Source organism: Balaenoptera borealis (genome assembly GCF_965194805.1).
Source record: "Balaenoptera borealis genome assembly, chromosome: 4".
In the NCBI taxonomy this organism is placed as follows: Eukaryota; Metazoa; Chordata; class Mammalia; order Artiodactyla; family Balaenopteridae; genus Balaenoptera; species Balaenoptera borealis.
This window is the reverse complement of record NC_138861.1, coordinates 41,847,475-41,862,509: the sequence shown is the minus strand read 5'-3', so window position 1 is coordinate 41,862,509 and position 15,035 is coordinate 41,847,475. Positions and strand designations below refer to the sequence as shown.

Sequence of the window (15,035 nt, the reverse complement as noted above, 5' to 3'; positions counted from 1 at the left end):
ATTGCTTAATGAAAGTGTACGAATCAGCAGATATTATGCCTGAGCGTTCCAAATGTCCCTAATTATGACCAAGTAGATGAAGGCCTTAAAAAAATCACACTGCACCTCATTGGAAGGGTTTCTGGCACATCAGCAATTACAACACCTCAGTTCCCAACTACATTAGAAACATGATAATTATCTTCATACGAAATTTGCTTTATAACACTTGAAATGCTTCAAATCCTAGGATGACAACAGAATATAAACAAAAAGACCGCAGATTAATAAGGCTTCTGTCCATGACTGTTGCTGCAGCTCAAAGTTAAGAGCTCCCCCCTTTGGGAAAAACGAGCATTAACAGTCCCCAGAAGAAAACGCATGATTATCATGATTATCATTATAATATATTAGCAGCACCTAAATTTTCTTGAGTCATTACTATGTGCCACGCCTGTACTAAGTGCTTTGTTACATGCCCCGAGCTCAGAGAGACTGAGTAACTTGCCAAAGGTCACCCAGCCAGGACGTGTCAGACTAGGGAACTGAACCCAGATCTGCCTAGCTCGGAATTCATCACTATGCAGCCACCAAAGAGGTAACGTCAAAGGGAGGGAGGGGGCAGGAAAGAGAAGGAGCTGGCAAAGCACAGTTTACAAGATTAAAAATCATTAGAGCCATAGAAGTTGAATGCTGAACCACCAGAGAAGCCCAAACAGAATTCCAAAGAATTCCCCAAACAGGTATCAGAAAACCCACCTTCTTGCCCAAGGCTGGTAAAATTTGAACAAAGAGAAATGGTGAGGCTGTGGCATGAGGAAAAAGTGATTCATCAAGAGGGTCCCTCCCTGGAACTTCTTTGGTGGTCCAGTGGATAAGACTCCGCGCTCCCGATGCAGGGGGCCCGGGTTCGATCCCTGGTCGGAGAACTAGATCCACATGCCGCAGCTAAGAAGCCCGCAGGCCACAGCTAAGAGTCCGCATAATGCAACTAAGACCCGGCACAGCCAAAAATAAATAAATATTAAAATAAAAAAAATTAGCACTGCATTTATTTAAAAAAAAAAAGAGGGTCCCTCCCTGAGGACAGGCAGTGGAGCCAAGTTGTCCAGTGAACATGGACCATATGCCTACTGTGTGCCAGTCGCCAAGCTACTGCCCTGGTTATGGTCTCTAGGCTCCATGTGCTGGAGAGAAATGACAAATCCCTAAATGAGGACGAGAACCGGTACACAGACCCTGTGACGGGGAAACGAGCAGGACTGATGGGATCTTCTCCTGGAACATCTGCCTCCAGGGTTGCTGACTTAGATGAAGACTGCTCAGTGTGAGAGCCCTTCCAATGCAGCCCCCAGCTCAGCTGTATTATAGCGAGAATAGTACCACCGTCAAAAGACTGAGTTTGAACTATTTCCTTTCAATAACAGAAAACTCACAATCTTTCTTAGAAGCTCTTTTCCTTGAGAGGGGAAAATAAGAAGCTATCCTGGTTATCACGCACTAGGAAAAAACTCACGGCCCCAGCCCCTCCGAGAAAGTACAAAACACGTCATGGCCTAGTGGAGTCAAATAAATCTAGCTTCAAATCCCAGCGCTGCCGCCAACTAAGTCGATAACTTTAAGCATAGTACTTAACCTCTTTTGGCCCCAATTTCCTCAGTTTCAAAACAGGGATAATAACCTCCATCTTACTGGTATCTTGTGGGCATTATGTGAGGGTGGACGTTTCACCCCAATGGGGTGCTTGCCCTGCCCACAGCCCCTTCTAAAGGAAATTGGTAATGTTCCCAACCAATGTTTGAGGGCAGCACTTGGCAATGATTTTCTGTACACGCGTGCACATACACACACACACACACACACACACACACACACACACACACACACCATCAACCCGCTAATCATATGGAACAGAATCTGAGAATCTGACAGAATCTGAGAATCTGACAGGGGTGGGAACCTGATCTAAAAGCAACTAATCCCTAGGCTGTCCATCAACCATGGTTTAATCTCAGAGGTGATGGCTAGTTAGTTCAGCCACTCAAAATCTACTGGTGAGTTGAATTAGGAAGTAAAGCTAGTGGTCAGCACAGAGTGAAGCAGATAGGCCCCAAAACAGAACAGCAACTTGGAGAGTAGCAGGGTTAACAGTGAGGTCGATGCCCAGAACGACACTCCACGGCCCCTCAGCTGAGGCTCCCAGAACCAGTGGGGATCCAAACACCTTCTAATTCCAGCCTCCAGGTTTCCAATTCCCTGCCCTTCCTGAAGCTGGGCTGTTCCCTTTTCCTAGGATCTCACAATAAACTTCCTATGACCTGAGGTCCCTTGGAAGCAGAGGTAACAGGTAAGGAGTCTCCATCCATCTGTGAGAGAGGCAGAGGGGCAGAGAATCATTCACCAGACTTCTTTGTAGGACCTCACTGAACAGACTGGGAGACAGGACATGATCCATCTGGCAAAGAAAGGCTCAGGATGCCTTTCAGAGATCCAGGCTAGCCAAGAAAACAACCCAGGGGAGGGGACCCCCGTTATGCTAGGTATTTGATATCTTCAAGAAGTTCCACGAAGGGAAACACCAAGTCACGTTCCAAAGCCCTCGTACCTTTGCCACCATTGAGAGCCTCCTCTGAGGGGGGAAAAATAATACTCTAACCCTTCTTGAGATTGAAATGAAGACCAATGTTGCTGGTTTTCTCTTTGGGGTAAATTTTCATTAAGGAATGAAAAAAAACCAAAGCAGTCTACCCAAGCCCCCTTAAAATAAAAAACAAAACAAAAAAACCTTAAAGCAAAGCCTCCCTCCTCGCCCCACACAAATACATAATTTAGAAAATGACAGTCAAAATAACCAGCTGCATCAATCACGCAGGAGCTGTTACACGAAGCCTTTCCCGACACCCACCTCCTCCAGCCTGGCCTCCAATCCCATGCCAGCCCTTCTGGAGCAGCTTTGGGGTCCCATTCCATTTATCATTTATTTTATTATCTGGCTTGCAAGCCAATTTGTTCCACTTCGTGTTTCTGGTTTAAGTATGTGAGTTGTATATTTCAACAGAATGCACAAGGGCTTCGGGGACACCCTTGATGTACATTTCACAGCTACCTGCTTCAGTGCCTCTCTCCAATCTGCATGTAACATAGCAAATTTGTTTGCTATATATTTAAAAGAGGCAGCAGACAAGCACTTCTGCACAAATCAAACCTGGGGAGGGAGACAGGGGTATACTAACAGGCCAAGGTGTAATTTACCTAGATTTACTTTTCCTCAGACCACTACTCAGCTGAGCTTGAAAATTGTTGTTCCTGTTAGCTTTTCTTTCAGCCACCAAAAGAAAAAGGCTCAAAGCAGCTGCTGTTTTGACAAAGTATTCACTTCTCACGGGTGGGAGTGAACAGAAAAATTCAGCTCTGAAGCCACTGGCCTGAGTCCATCTTATATGTTATAAGAAATCCCTGAGATAACACTTAGGCTTCTGTTTCAAGCTACACGGTTTTTATTCTATTCTCTCAGTGCACAAGATTCAATGCCTTCCTGGCACTGAGTGGCAATAGCTCAAGGTGATGAGCAGTGAATCACAACAAACTTCACCGAGTGTCTTCTTGCAGCCTATAAATAAAATCAGAATCTGTGAAGCTAGCAAACCTTCTGAGGTCTGAACATCCCAAGGTTATTCATTTCTAAACCTCTCTGGGAAGGATTAAAAACACAATCAAAAGAAACGTGGTTTATGATGAACAAAATTTCTTAATGTGTGAAAATTCCCATTTTAATTGTCAGGGACATTATACTAAAGTATTGCAGACCTTTAACTTCTCACTCCCTGTGTTACCCCCAAAAAGCTCATTTTCCAACAGGGTTTGGAAAGTAATAGAGGTGAGCAGCAAAACACCAGCTGCAAGGAAAAGCTAGGGTTCTGAATTATTTTTATATGATGAAGTTGATAAAATGGGCTGAATAGATCTAATTCCTCATTATGCCACAAAGAAATTTCAAAACATTTATGCAACAAATGGCACATAACTTTTTAGGAATTTGGGTAACTTTAAGTGGGGATTTTCAATTTGTTGGGAGTATCTGCCTAGGTAGGCCCTCTTCTCTGCCCCCAACACCTACAGTTCAAGGGTGGGAACTGCAGCCATTCTGGTGTTACATGAGCCAGCTGCCCTGTCTCCCACCTTTGCTGATTATAGGCTGAGTCCATCAAATTTTCTCCCCTAGAAATTTAAATCAGGATTGGAAAATGCTAAATGAGTTTCTCCAGTTGCTTCAATCACTGGGACACAAACTCAGGAGGTAAAAAGCAGCCCAGTTTGGCTACGTGGAATGAAAACTAGTTCAGTGATAGAAGGAAAGAAAATGAGTGCCGAGCTGGCATTCCAGTTCCTGGTCTGAGGGCAGGCTGAGCCTAAGTCCCTTAAGATACCAGAATCCTATTGATAAATTTCCCTTTTTATTTAATCTAGTAGAGGTTTCTCTTAATTTCAACCTAGTTCAATCAGGGCTAGGGCTAGAGCAGCATAGGCATGGGATGAAGGTTAAGTAATACTAGCATGATCCTTCAGCAAGTGAAAACAAAATAAGATAATCATCAAAATTCCGAATCAGAAAACCGACTTTGATCAAAAAAGATGGTGCTGACGTGCCATTTGAGAATTTGATTCCTACTTCTGTCATGTATTTATTATAGCATCTCAGTTCAAAATCAAAGAGCCTCAAGTTTCTATGTGTCAAATGGGTAACACTTCCCTTCCAAGGTCACTTCTTGCTGTCCTCCCTGCCCCCGACCGTACTGACACACAGCAGCAGCCAGGATCTCTTGCATCTTCCCTCAGGGTTAATTTGCTCACGTTAAGCTTCCTCTCAAAAGCCTGCAGTGGCTTCCAACTGCTTGACATGTCAAATTAAAATACCCGATAAAGTGTTGCATCTATTAGTTCTGCATTACCTAACCACTGTCATAACCCATTATGCCTAAACTCACAGCCAGTCCTAGAGTCGGCTCTTGTGTTCGTCATCCCATGGTCACAAGACGCCCACTCCAAGTTGAGAGCATGGCACTTGCTGGTGCTTCCTCTTGGAAATGAGTAAAGAGAAGGGATCTCAGAGCCTGGACATCTGGATACCATTCATGATTCTTCTATTAACCATCGTCTTTTAATTTCTATAGGCCGAATTCCTTCTCTATAAAATAAAGATGTTGGGACTTGACCACTGGCTTTTAGCTTTTTTTCTGCCTCAACACATCTAAGAGATGTGACAAGAAGACAGGAAAAGTTACATAATAACATATGAAAACAGGATAAACTATGTCCTATTAACTGCATAGAATACCCAGGAGACTACTACTGGCTTGGCTGGCGTCCTGGCAGAGGTAGAACCTGAGCTAAGCCACGAAGCAGAAGAAGGGCAGGGATCAAAGGAAGGACACACGCTTATGTCACTTAATTTTTCACCTCCTTCTGTGCCCGTTAGCGACAAATGGTATTAACAAACCTTTAGGAAAAAACACATATTAAGAGATTGTACTGGGAAGGAGGAAGAAAGGAACTACTCTAAAAATCTATCCAACACTTATTGAGAAAGGTGTCTGTAAGGCAAAGGATGGTGCTAAAGGCGGAACCCAAAGGTAAGTGGACGTGGTCCACTGCGTCTAACGTCTAAGGTCCAGGACCACAGCCGCTTTGCTCCTACTGCACTCCCAAACCCTAAGAGCACCTAGCTGAACACTCAATAAATTTCTGTTGAAAGAATACATAAATATAGCTCCTACTTTTTTTTTTTTTTTAATTTATTTATTTATGGCTGTGTTGGGTCTTTGTTTCTGTGCGAGGGCTTTCTCTAGTTGTGGTAAGCGGGGGCCACTCTTCATCGCGGTGCACGGGTCTCTCACTATCGCGGCCTCTCTTGTTGTGGAGCACAGGCTCCAGACGCGCAGGCTCAGTAATTGTGGCTCACGGGCCCAGCTGCTCCGCGGCATGTGGGATCTTCCCAGACCAGGGCTCGAACCCGTATCCCCTGCATTGGCAGGCAGATTCTCAACCACTGCACCACCAGGGAAGCCCCATAGCTCCTACTTTTAAGGACTTCAGATTTTTTTAATGGAGAATAAAAGGGAGAGAATATGTTGTCCTTTCCTTTCAGGATCCCTAATAACTATGGCATCAATTTCACTTAAAGGGAGCCCTCCTAGGGATAATAGAAAGAAGAATGCAAACCTCACACAACAACCATTTTATACAATAAATGATCAAATCCCACCACGTTAGCAAGTAAACAAATCTGTCACTAGCCTCATTCTCTATGCTGATGCATTAGCCAAGAATGAGCCTTTTAACAGAAAAGAGTAAATCCCTCCACAGTGGTAAGCCCAAATCTCTCTGATACACAGGCGGCCCTCCGCATTATCAGTTCACAGTTGGTCGAATCTGTGGATGCCGGACCCCTGGTTTGGAAGGTGGACTGTACTATGGCCATTTTATAAAAGGGACTGAAGCATCTGTGGGTTTTGGTATCCGCATGAGTCCTGGAACCAGCCCCCGTGGATACGAAGGGACAACTGTATATATTAATTTGTTTCAAAATGCCACTTCCTCTTAAGTTGATTTTCCCCTCCAAATGCCTCAACCACGGGCAATTATGTCACATGCACCAGATCCATGCATCCAAATGACAAACAGTTCCCTTAAACCAAATGTATTACCATAGCAACAAAGGGATTACCCTTGCCGTTCTCTACCTGCCATGGCCCGATCAATTATTTAACATGCCTACACTACAGTGACACTATATAAATGATCATGCTCATTAGCAGCAAGAGTCAGCTCTGGGACCATAAATACCAGACACGCACACAAACCAAACACACATACACACACCTGGATGATGGTGTCAGAGATCACAGTGCAAAGGGAAGGAGGGAGAACTAAATGTTCTTAAATTTCAGCTTCCAGTTTAGAATGATATGAGCACACAAATCTCCCAGTTCTTATTTTTTTAAAAAAGGGAAACACATAAAACGACTTTATACCTATAACACACGTTATCAAAAGTTGCTGAAAGCAGGATGATTAGATCAGAAGATCAGAGAGGCAAAGGATAAAATTCATCTTAAACTTGTTTTATGGTTCTGGTTTTGGTTTTTGTTCTGTCCCAGTTTCTGGCTTATTTCTCATTAGGAGAACAGGCAGGAGACTGGAAAATTGGACACTGAAGGGAGTGTACATCAGCTGGCAGCCAGCTGTGACCGTCCTCTCACTCAACCTGGTGAAATCTCCACCGACTTCCCCTGGGAGATTCCTGAACAGAAAACTGAGGACATCCATCTGGTTCTGTGGGAAAGGAGACAGTCATCAAGAATAATAGGAGATTGAGTTCATGCAGGACCCCTACAATTCACACTGGGACACAGGGCGAAACCTTAAGGTCAATACAACCACACCCAACAATTCTATCTTAAACCATCTGGTGCGTTTAATCCAGATAGGAGCTGGGTTAGGGTGGCCCCTGTGCCCTGCGTCCACAATGACCTAGTAACAGGATCGCCATGGAGAGCTGGAATCAGCTTTGCGGCTGGAAAAGAGGATAAATGGCTCTTTGACTCACTTTGTTGTGCTCTTTCCTGTCACTCCCTCGGAAAGAGGAGGAAGGAGAGAAAAAGGGGGGAGCCCTCTAAAAGATTCTAACTTATTTATATTAGACCATAGTCTGATAATGAAAGCTTCACACAGACAAGAGTTTATATTTGGCTAAAAATAACTGACATGTTCCAGGAAGGGAATCTCTAATACCTGACATATCTAAAAGCCTGTATCAAAGTTTGAAGAACCCATTCGTATACAGAATTTCTGTACTACTCTTCTAGATATAGTCCTCTGTCTGCTTTGCCAAAATCTAGCTTGCCACACGCTGCAGCTATCAAACTTTGATTACAGACTGCAAAGATGACTTAATAATTTGTGAAAACTGTAGTTTTCCAGTACAGTGGTCTTTCCACCACAGATATTAATTTTTATTGTTGTAAACACAAGAAAACCTCTTAAAAGATTATGATGCACAATTATTTCTCTGTCCATTTGGGGAAAAAACCAAAACTTTGAGAACATGGAAAAAAACCAAATATTCACCCCAAATAACTGTTTTTCCCTTAAAAATCTATCTTCCCCAAGAAAAGCATCACAAATACCTAAAATGATGTCTAGGGTGGCCTATTCACCACAAACTGCTCCTGTAAGTAGATAAATTATCAAGTAAAGAAGCAAAGAATTTAGAAACACTTCACACAGTGGTACAATTTTATTTATATACCCACATAAAATAAGAACATGTGCCTCGGGGATCACTTACACAACTAAATGCTTTGCTGATTACCATACAAAATAGCTTAAGACAGATGACCTCTCACATCCGACAGTACACAGGACATGAATTATGACTGCTGTTCTGTTTCCGTAATTGAGTGAATGCCTTTAGACAACTGGTCAAATATCTGCGCCTCATTTTCAATAACATGACATGAATACAAATACATGTTTACAACATATTATGGGACCCATGGAGAACAGTACATTCTAAGAAAGTCCTTTTAAAGTTTTTAGTCTTTCTACTTCTCTACTCTAATAATTTTGGTTGACAATATAATAGAAGCGATCTGTAAATGACATTTAGAAGCAAAGTGAATTCTCTTCTGCCAGCTAATGAGGACGTCATAGCTGTTGGTCATGGGTATTCTCTCTGCCTTCTGGCCAAGAGCAGACACTCTCACTTGTCCCAGAACTAAAAATCAGAAGATACTATGTAAAGTTAAACAATAACATTGCACTTGTACATATTTGCCTTGAGTTTTGTTTATAAATTATTTCTGCCCCTTATAATTTAAATAATCAAAGATTAAACAATATGCATCATATTGTTTTAACTGAAGTGTAGCTGATGTGTACAATATAACGATTCATCATTTTTAAAGGTTATACTCCAGTTATAGTTGTAAAATATTGGCTATACTCCCTGTGTTGTACAATATATCCTTGTAGCTTATTTTATATGTAATAGTTTGTACCTCTTTTTTTTTTTTTTTTTTTTAAGGTTGCACCAGGTCTTAGTTGCGGCACACAGACTCCTTAGTTGCGGCTCACCAGCTCCTTAGTTGCGGCTCACGGGCTCCTTAGTTGTGGCATGAGAACTCTTAGTTGCGGCATGCATGTGGGATCTAGTTCCCTGACCAGGGATGGAACCCGGGCCCCCTGCATTGGGAGTGTGGAGTCTTAACCACTGCACCACCAGGGAAGTCCCAAATAGTTTGTACCTCTTAATCCCCTACTCCTATATTGTTCCGCCCCTCTTCCCTCTCCCCACTGGTAACCACTAGTTTGTTCTCTATATCTGTGAGTCCATTTCTTTTTTTGTTATATTTACTAGTTTGTTGTATTTTTTATATTCCACATATAAGGGATGTCATATAGTATTTGTCTTTGTCTGACTTATTTCACTTAGCAACAATATTGTTTTTAATAGAAAAAATTATAAACTTCAAAATGCCCAACAATGGCAGAGTGATTCTATATGATTATGGACATCCATACAATATACAACTATTAAAAATGGTGTAAGAGGGACTTCCCTGGTGGCGCAGTGGTTAAGAATCCGCCTGCCAATGCAGGGGACACACGTTCGATCCCTGGTCCGGGAAGATCCCACATACCGCAGAGCAACTAAGCCTGTGCCACAACTACTGAGCCTGCACTCTAGAGCCCGCGAGCCACAACTACTGAGTCTGCGTGCCGCAACTACTGAAGCCCGCATGCCTAGAGCCTGTGCTCTGCAACAAGAGAAGTCCGCACAATGAGAAGCCCACGCACCACGACGAAGAGTAGCCCCCGCTCGCTGCAACTAGAGAAAGCCCGTGCACAGCAACAAAGACCCAACGCAGCCATAAATAAATAAATAAATAAATAAATAAATTTATTTATTTTTAAAAAAATGTTTCAAGACAAGAGTAATCAAAGTAGATTAATGGAACAGAATCGAGGGCCCCAGAAATAGACCCCCACATATACAGTCATGATTTTCAACAAATGCATCAAAACAATCCAATAAGTGAAGAAAAATCTTTTCAACAAATGGTGCTGGAATAACTGGGTATCTATATGGAAAAAAATTAACCGTGACCCTTACATCACTCACACAAACTGACTTGAGATATAATATAGATATACACATAAAAGCTAAAATCATAAAGCTTTTAGAGGGAAATATAGACTATCATCATAATTTTGCGGTGGGAAAACTCAGGTCACAGAAAGCAATAATATTTTTTAAATAGTAATAAATACGACTGTTGAAACAGAAATTCTCATCAAAGACACAGTTAAGAAAATGAACAGGCAAGTCACACACTGGGAGTAAAAATCCACAAAACATATGTAACAAAGGACTAGGACTCAGATATATAAAGAACTCCAAAAACTCAATAATTAAAAAACAAACAATCCAATTTTTTAAATGGACAAAATACTTAAACAGACACTTCACAAAAGAAGTAACTGGCCAATAAGCACATGAAAGGTGCTCAATAGCATTATACTACTACACACCAACCAGAATGACCAAAATTAAAAAGACTGACAAACTCAAGGATGTTGAGCAACAGGAACTTTCATACATTATTGGTGAAAATGTAAAAGAGTACAACCACTTTGGAAACAGGTTTGTCAGTTTCTTGTAAGGGAAACACATACCTACCCTATGATCAAGCCATCCTACTCCAGGCATTTACCCAAAAGAAACAGGAATATATATATATATATATATATATATATATATATATATATATATATATGAATGCACATGAATACACACACGTATATACCTATACCTATACGTAAATATATAAATATACACATGCATATATCCACAAAAAGACCTGTAGAAGAATGTTCACAGCAGCTTTTTCATAATAGCTAAAAAACTGAAATACTCCAGGTGTCCACCAATAAATAGGAGAATGGGGAAACTGTGGTATACTCATACAATGGAATACTGCTCAGCAGTAAAAGGGAATAAAACTACTGAAACATACAGGAACCTGGATAAATCTCAAAAACATTATGCTGAGTGAAAGAAAGCCCACACCAAAAAAAGTATACAGCTGACCCTTGAACAACACAGGTTTGAACTGCACAGGTCCACTTTTATGAGGATTTTTTTCAACGAATACGTATATGTACTGTAAATGTATTTTCTTTTTGTAACGTTTTCTTTTCTCCAGCTTACTTTATTGTAAGAATACAGTGTATAATACACATACAAAATATGTGTTAATTGACTATGTTATCAGTAAGGCTTCCAGCCAACAGTAGGCTATTAGTAGTTAGGTTTTGGAGAAGTCAAAAGTTATACCTGGATTTTCGACTACACAAAGGGTCAACACACCTAACCCCCGTATCGTTCAAGGGTCAAATGTATACTGTATGATTCCATTTATATGAAATCATAGAACAGGCAGAACTAATCTGTGGTGAAAACAATTAGAACGGTGATTGCCTCTGGAAGGGTAGGGGGTGGGAAATGACTGGAAGGGTCATGAGGGAACTTTCTAGGGTGATAATGATGTTGTATAATCCATGTCATGATAGAATTTGAGTTACACAGGTATATGTGTTTGTCAAAACTCAGAAAATATATATTTAAGATGTATACATCTCACTGAGTACAAATTCTCATCAAAAGGAAACCTGTAAACAAATATTGAATTCCAGTTAATGATAAGCATTCTAAACTATGTAGAGTAAATATACTGATATGAGCAATTTACTTTGAAATGTATCAAATAATTAAGATGGATTAATGAATAGAGAGAATGATAAAGAGATAGATATATGATTAAGGAAGTATAGAATAATGTTAACAGTAGAACCTGGGTGATATGTATAGGTTCTAACTGTTAAATTCCTTCAGCTATGCTGTTTGAAATTTTTCGTGATAAAATTTTTCATAATAAAATGTTGAAAAACGTGGTGTGAAAAGTATATTTATTGACATGGAAAGATTATGTGTGTATATATTGGGTTGGCCAAAAAGTTCGTTCCGGTTGTTATGGAAAAACCCAAATGAACTTTTTGGCCAACCCAATACATACATATAAACACATACAAATATACATACATATAGTTAATTATAAATAGCAAGATATAAAACAGCATCTATAAAATGACTGCATTCTAGTTTTTTAAAAGGTAAACATATGCACAGAAAAAGGGCTGGGAAGATAACCACAATTAACATATCAGTGCATTGAATAACTACATTTTAACTCTACTTCACAGAGGGACAATGTATTACCCATTTGCAAAATAACAAAGCACTGACAAGTTCCCCAGATTTACCTAGGCCATCTTATTTATAATTTTGAACTGAACAGCACGTATGTATTTCATAGTCTCCAGGGAGTGCTCTTTCTAGCTGGGGCAGACTAATGAGAATTTGTCAGATCAGGGTGAGTTTCGGGGTCTCTTTCCATGTGTTTCCAGGCACCCTGTACATATCTCTACCACGGCATCTTCATACTGTTTTGCAACTGCGTATTTTTCTACTAGACCATTAATTCCTTAAAGGCAAGAGCTACATCTTGAAGTTCAAGTATCTCCAGAGATTAGTAAAATATTTAGCACATATGGGACAGTCAATAAATGCTAAGTGAACAGAAGAATCAATAAATAAGCAAACAGCAATTTCAAGAGTCCCTCAATTCAAAAAAAACCTCCTTCACCCAGATTCTACTATCTCTGAAATGTGATCACTAGAAACTGTTACCTTTGGATTCACTACTACTGTTAACAGGAAAATGTCTTAGAATGTAAAAATTCTTACAAGAAGATAAAACTTTAAGTCACTAAAACTCATTCATAGATTGCCAGCTCCTTGAAGGTAAGAGAAAGGGATTATGCCATGACTGGATCCTGAGGATAGCAAGGTCCCTAGGACAGGAGAGGTTCAAAAAATGTGCTCAGTAAAAATCATGAATCGATTGGCTGATCAGTTAAGTATGACGTTAACATTAGGGGAGGCTGGATGAAGGGCATATGGGAACACTCCATATTATTTCTGCAGCTTTTCTGTAAATCTAAACTTATTTTGAAATAAATAAAATGTTGATGGGGGCTGGGGGGTGGATTGCAACACGTTGAGTGGGGCAGCTAAGGAAACAGGAGGTGTGCAGGGCACAGAAAAGGAAACTCTCCTTCCGGTTCCCAACCTTGTCAAGGACCAGCCACGCTTTCAAACTTTCAGTAGTAAGAAAAATATTTGGGCCTCCCAAAAGCTACCTGCCCAAAAAAGAAAGATAAATCAATCCTTGACCAAACTGAGGTCCAATCCAGATCACAACATGTCAAGGCAGAGAGGTAAAATAGGCAGGAAAATATCTCTTTAAATGTATTTATACCTACACAAAACATTAGGAGTAACTGTACCAAGTACAGTATTTAAAAAGCACTTCCAGCAGCTCAATGGTAAAGAAGTGTGGAGTGAACAAAGGCGGAGCCCTGGGTGCAGTCTCGGTGCTGGCCTTCTATTGGCCACCATTATTTATTCCTTGCCCCAACCACTGTTTACTTGTTTGTCAGCTGAGAATGACAACAGAGGTAAATTTCAACAAGAATAAGCTCACACACGGTGCTCTCGGTCTCCAAGGGCAGAAGTCACATCTGCTAATGTATTTTGCACTACCCCTGGCTCAGCGCCCCATGCAGGTAAAGAGCTTAATAAATGCTTTCAGTGGTACCAATGGCTGAGAGAATTTGCTTCCCATCTCATTTACTCTGTGCAAGTAATACTTATTAAATATTTATTTGTACAAGGGTAGCCCCGTGTTAGGGGCTATTTGTATTTTCTCCCTAAGAATGCCTAAATTCTGCAGGGAGGAATTTCATCTAAATCCAAAAGGAGGAAAATCTGTTGCTTGAAGGGTTTCCTTGGTTTATCTGGGGGCAGAAGTTTTGGAACAAATGTTCCTTCAAAGTTACAAGTAGTTTTTAAGGAAGGATGGCTGGGAAAGGGGAAAGTATATAAGAACTGACTGGTGGGGAAATGGATTTTTCCAACTTTTGAGCTACCTGTTTATTCTGCTCTGTCTCCGCCAAGGTCCAGACAAGCCCGAGAGGGCAGTGTCCCACGGTTTCAAGACTCAAAGTAGGTTTCCAATTCCAAATGACCCAACTTTTGTTTAGCCCCCAAATGCTTTCTTTCTTTCTTTCTTTTTTTTGGCCACACCATGAAGCTTGTGGGCTCTCAGTTTCTCAGTTCCCTGACCAGAGACTGAACCCAGAACGTGGCAGTGAAAGCCCGCAATCCTAACCACTAGGCCATCAGGGAACTCCCTAGCCCCAAAATTCTAAGCTTTGCAAGAATAATAAAGTCAAACCTTGATCCTGAGAGCCTTTCTATGCAAGTACACAGCTGATGTTTTGGTTCAACCAATGACGGTGGATCAGTGGCGTGCTGCTGTTAACCTAGAGGGCAAGTAGAAGATGGCCCTCTCTATCTCGCCCCTCAACCCTCCACCCATAGCTCCAGCTGGGGCCACAGTCATTCACTTTATTTTCGGTTCCTGTGCTCTGATGAGGAGCCTTCAGATGGGCCAGATCCCACCCAAGGCAAAAGGCTAACAATTCCCGAGCCAGCAACCTAAGGAGACAATGCTGGCCAGTGATTAGACCTCAGCACACTTAATGTTACCATACTGTGCAGGAAGGCAGGTCCCCAGAGTCTTTCTCCCCTAAATTACTATTTCTGCCTTGGTCTTTCCTAGATCTTAAGTTCCCAAGAGGATGTTTTTCACTGTAAATGTTGCACCTTCTGAGACAGTCAAAGATTAAATAAAAACTGAGTTACTCAAAAGCACAGAGCCACGTAAAATTATGCAATCCTGTTATATAACCCCTACTCTCTCTGCCTAGTTGCCTCTCTGCGCCTCTTCCAAACCTGTTCATAACCCTGCCTGGTAAGGCCTGCCTGACTGCTCAGCCTTCCTCTGGTACCTCCGCTTGTCTTCTCCCTG

At 41.3% G+C, this 15,035-nt stretch overlaps 1 protein-coding gene across 5 annotated transcripts in view; it reads right to left on the bottom strand.

Moving 5' to 3' along the window:
- Positions 1–15,035, bottom strand: part of FHIP1A (FHF complex subunit HOOK interacting protein 1A) — a 266,738-nt gene that overhangs the window by 146,838 nt on the left and 104,865 nt on the right. The window contains exon 3 of one of the 5 annotated variants that reach the window (XM_082388961.1): positions 7,205–7,311. The exons of the other annotated variants lie outside the window; for them this stretch is intronic. The gene's annotated coding sequence lies outside the window, so the exon portion shown is untranslated. The remainder of the gene's footprint in view (positions 1–7,204; positions 7,312–15,035) is intronic. 5 annotated transcript variants of the gene reach the window in all.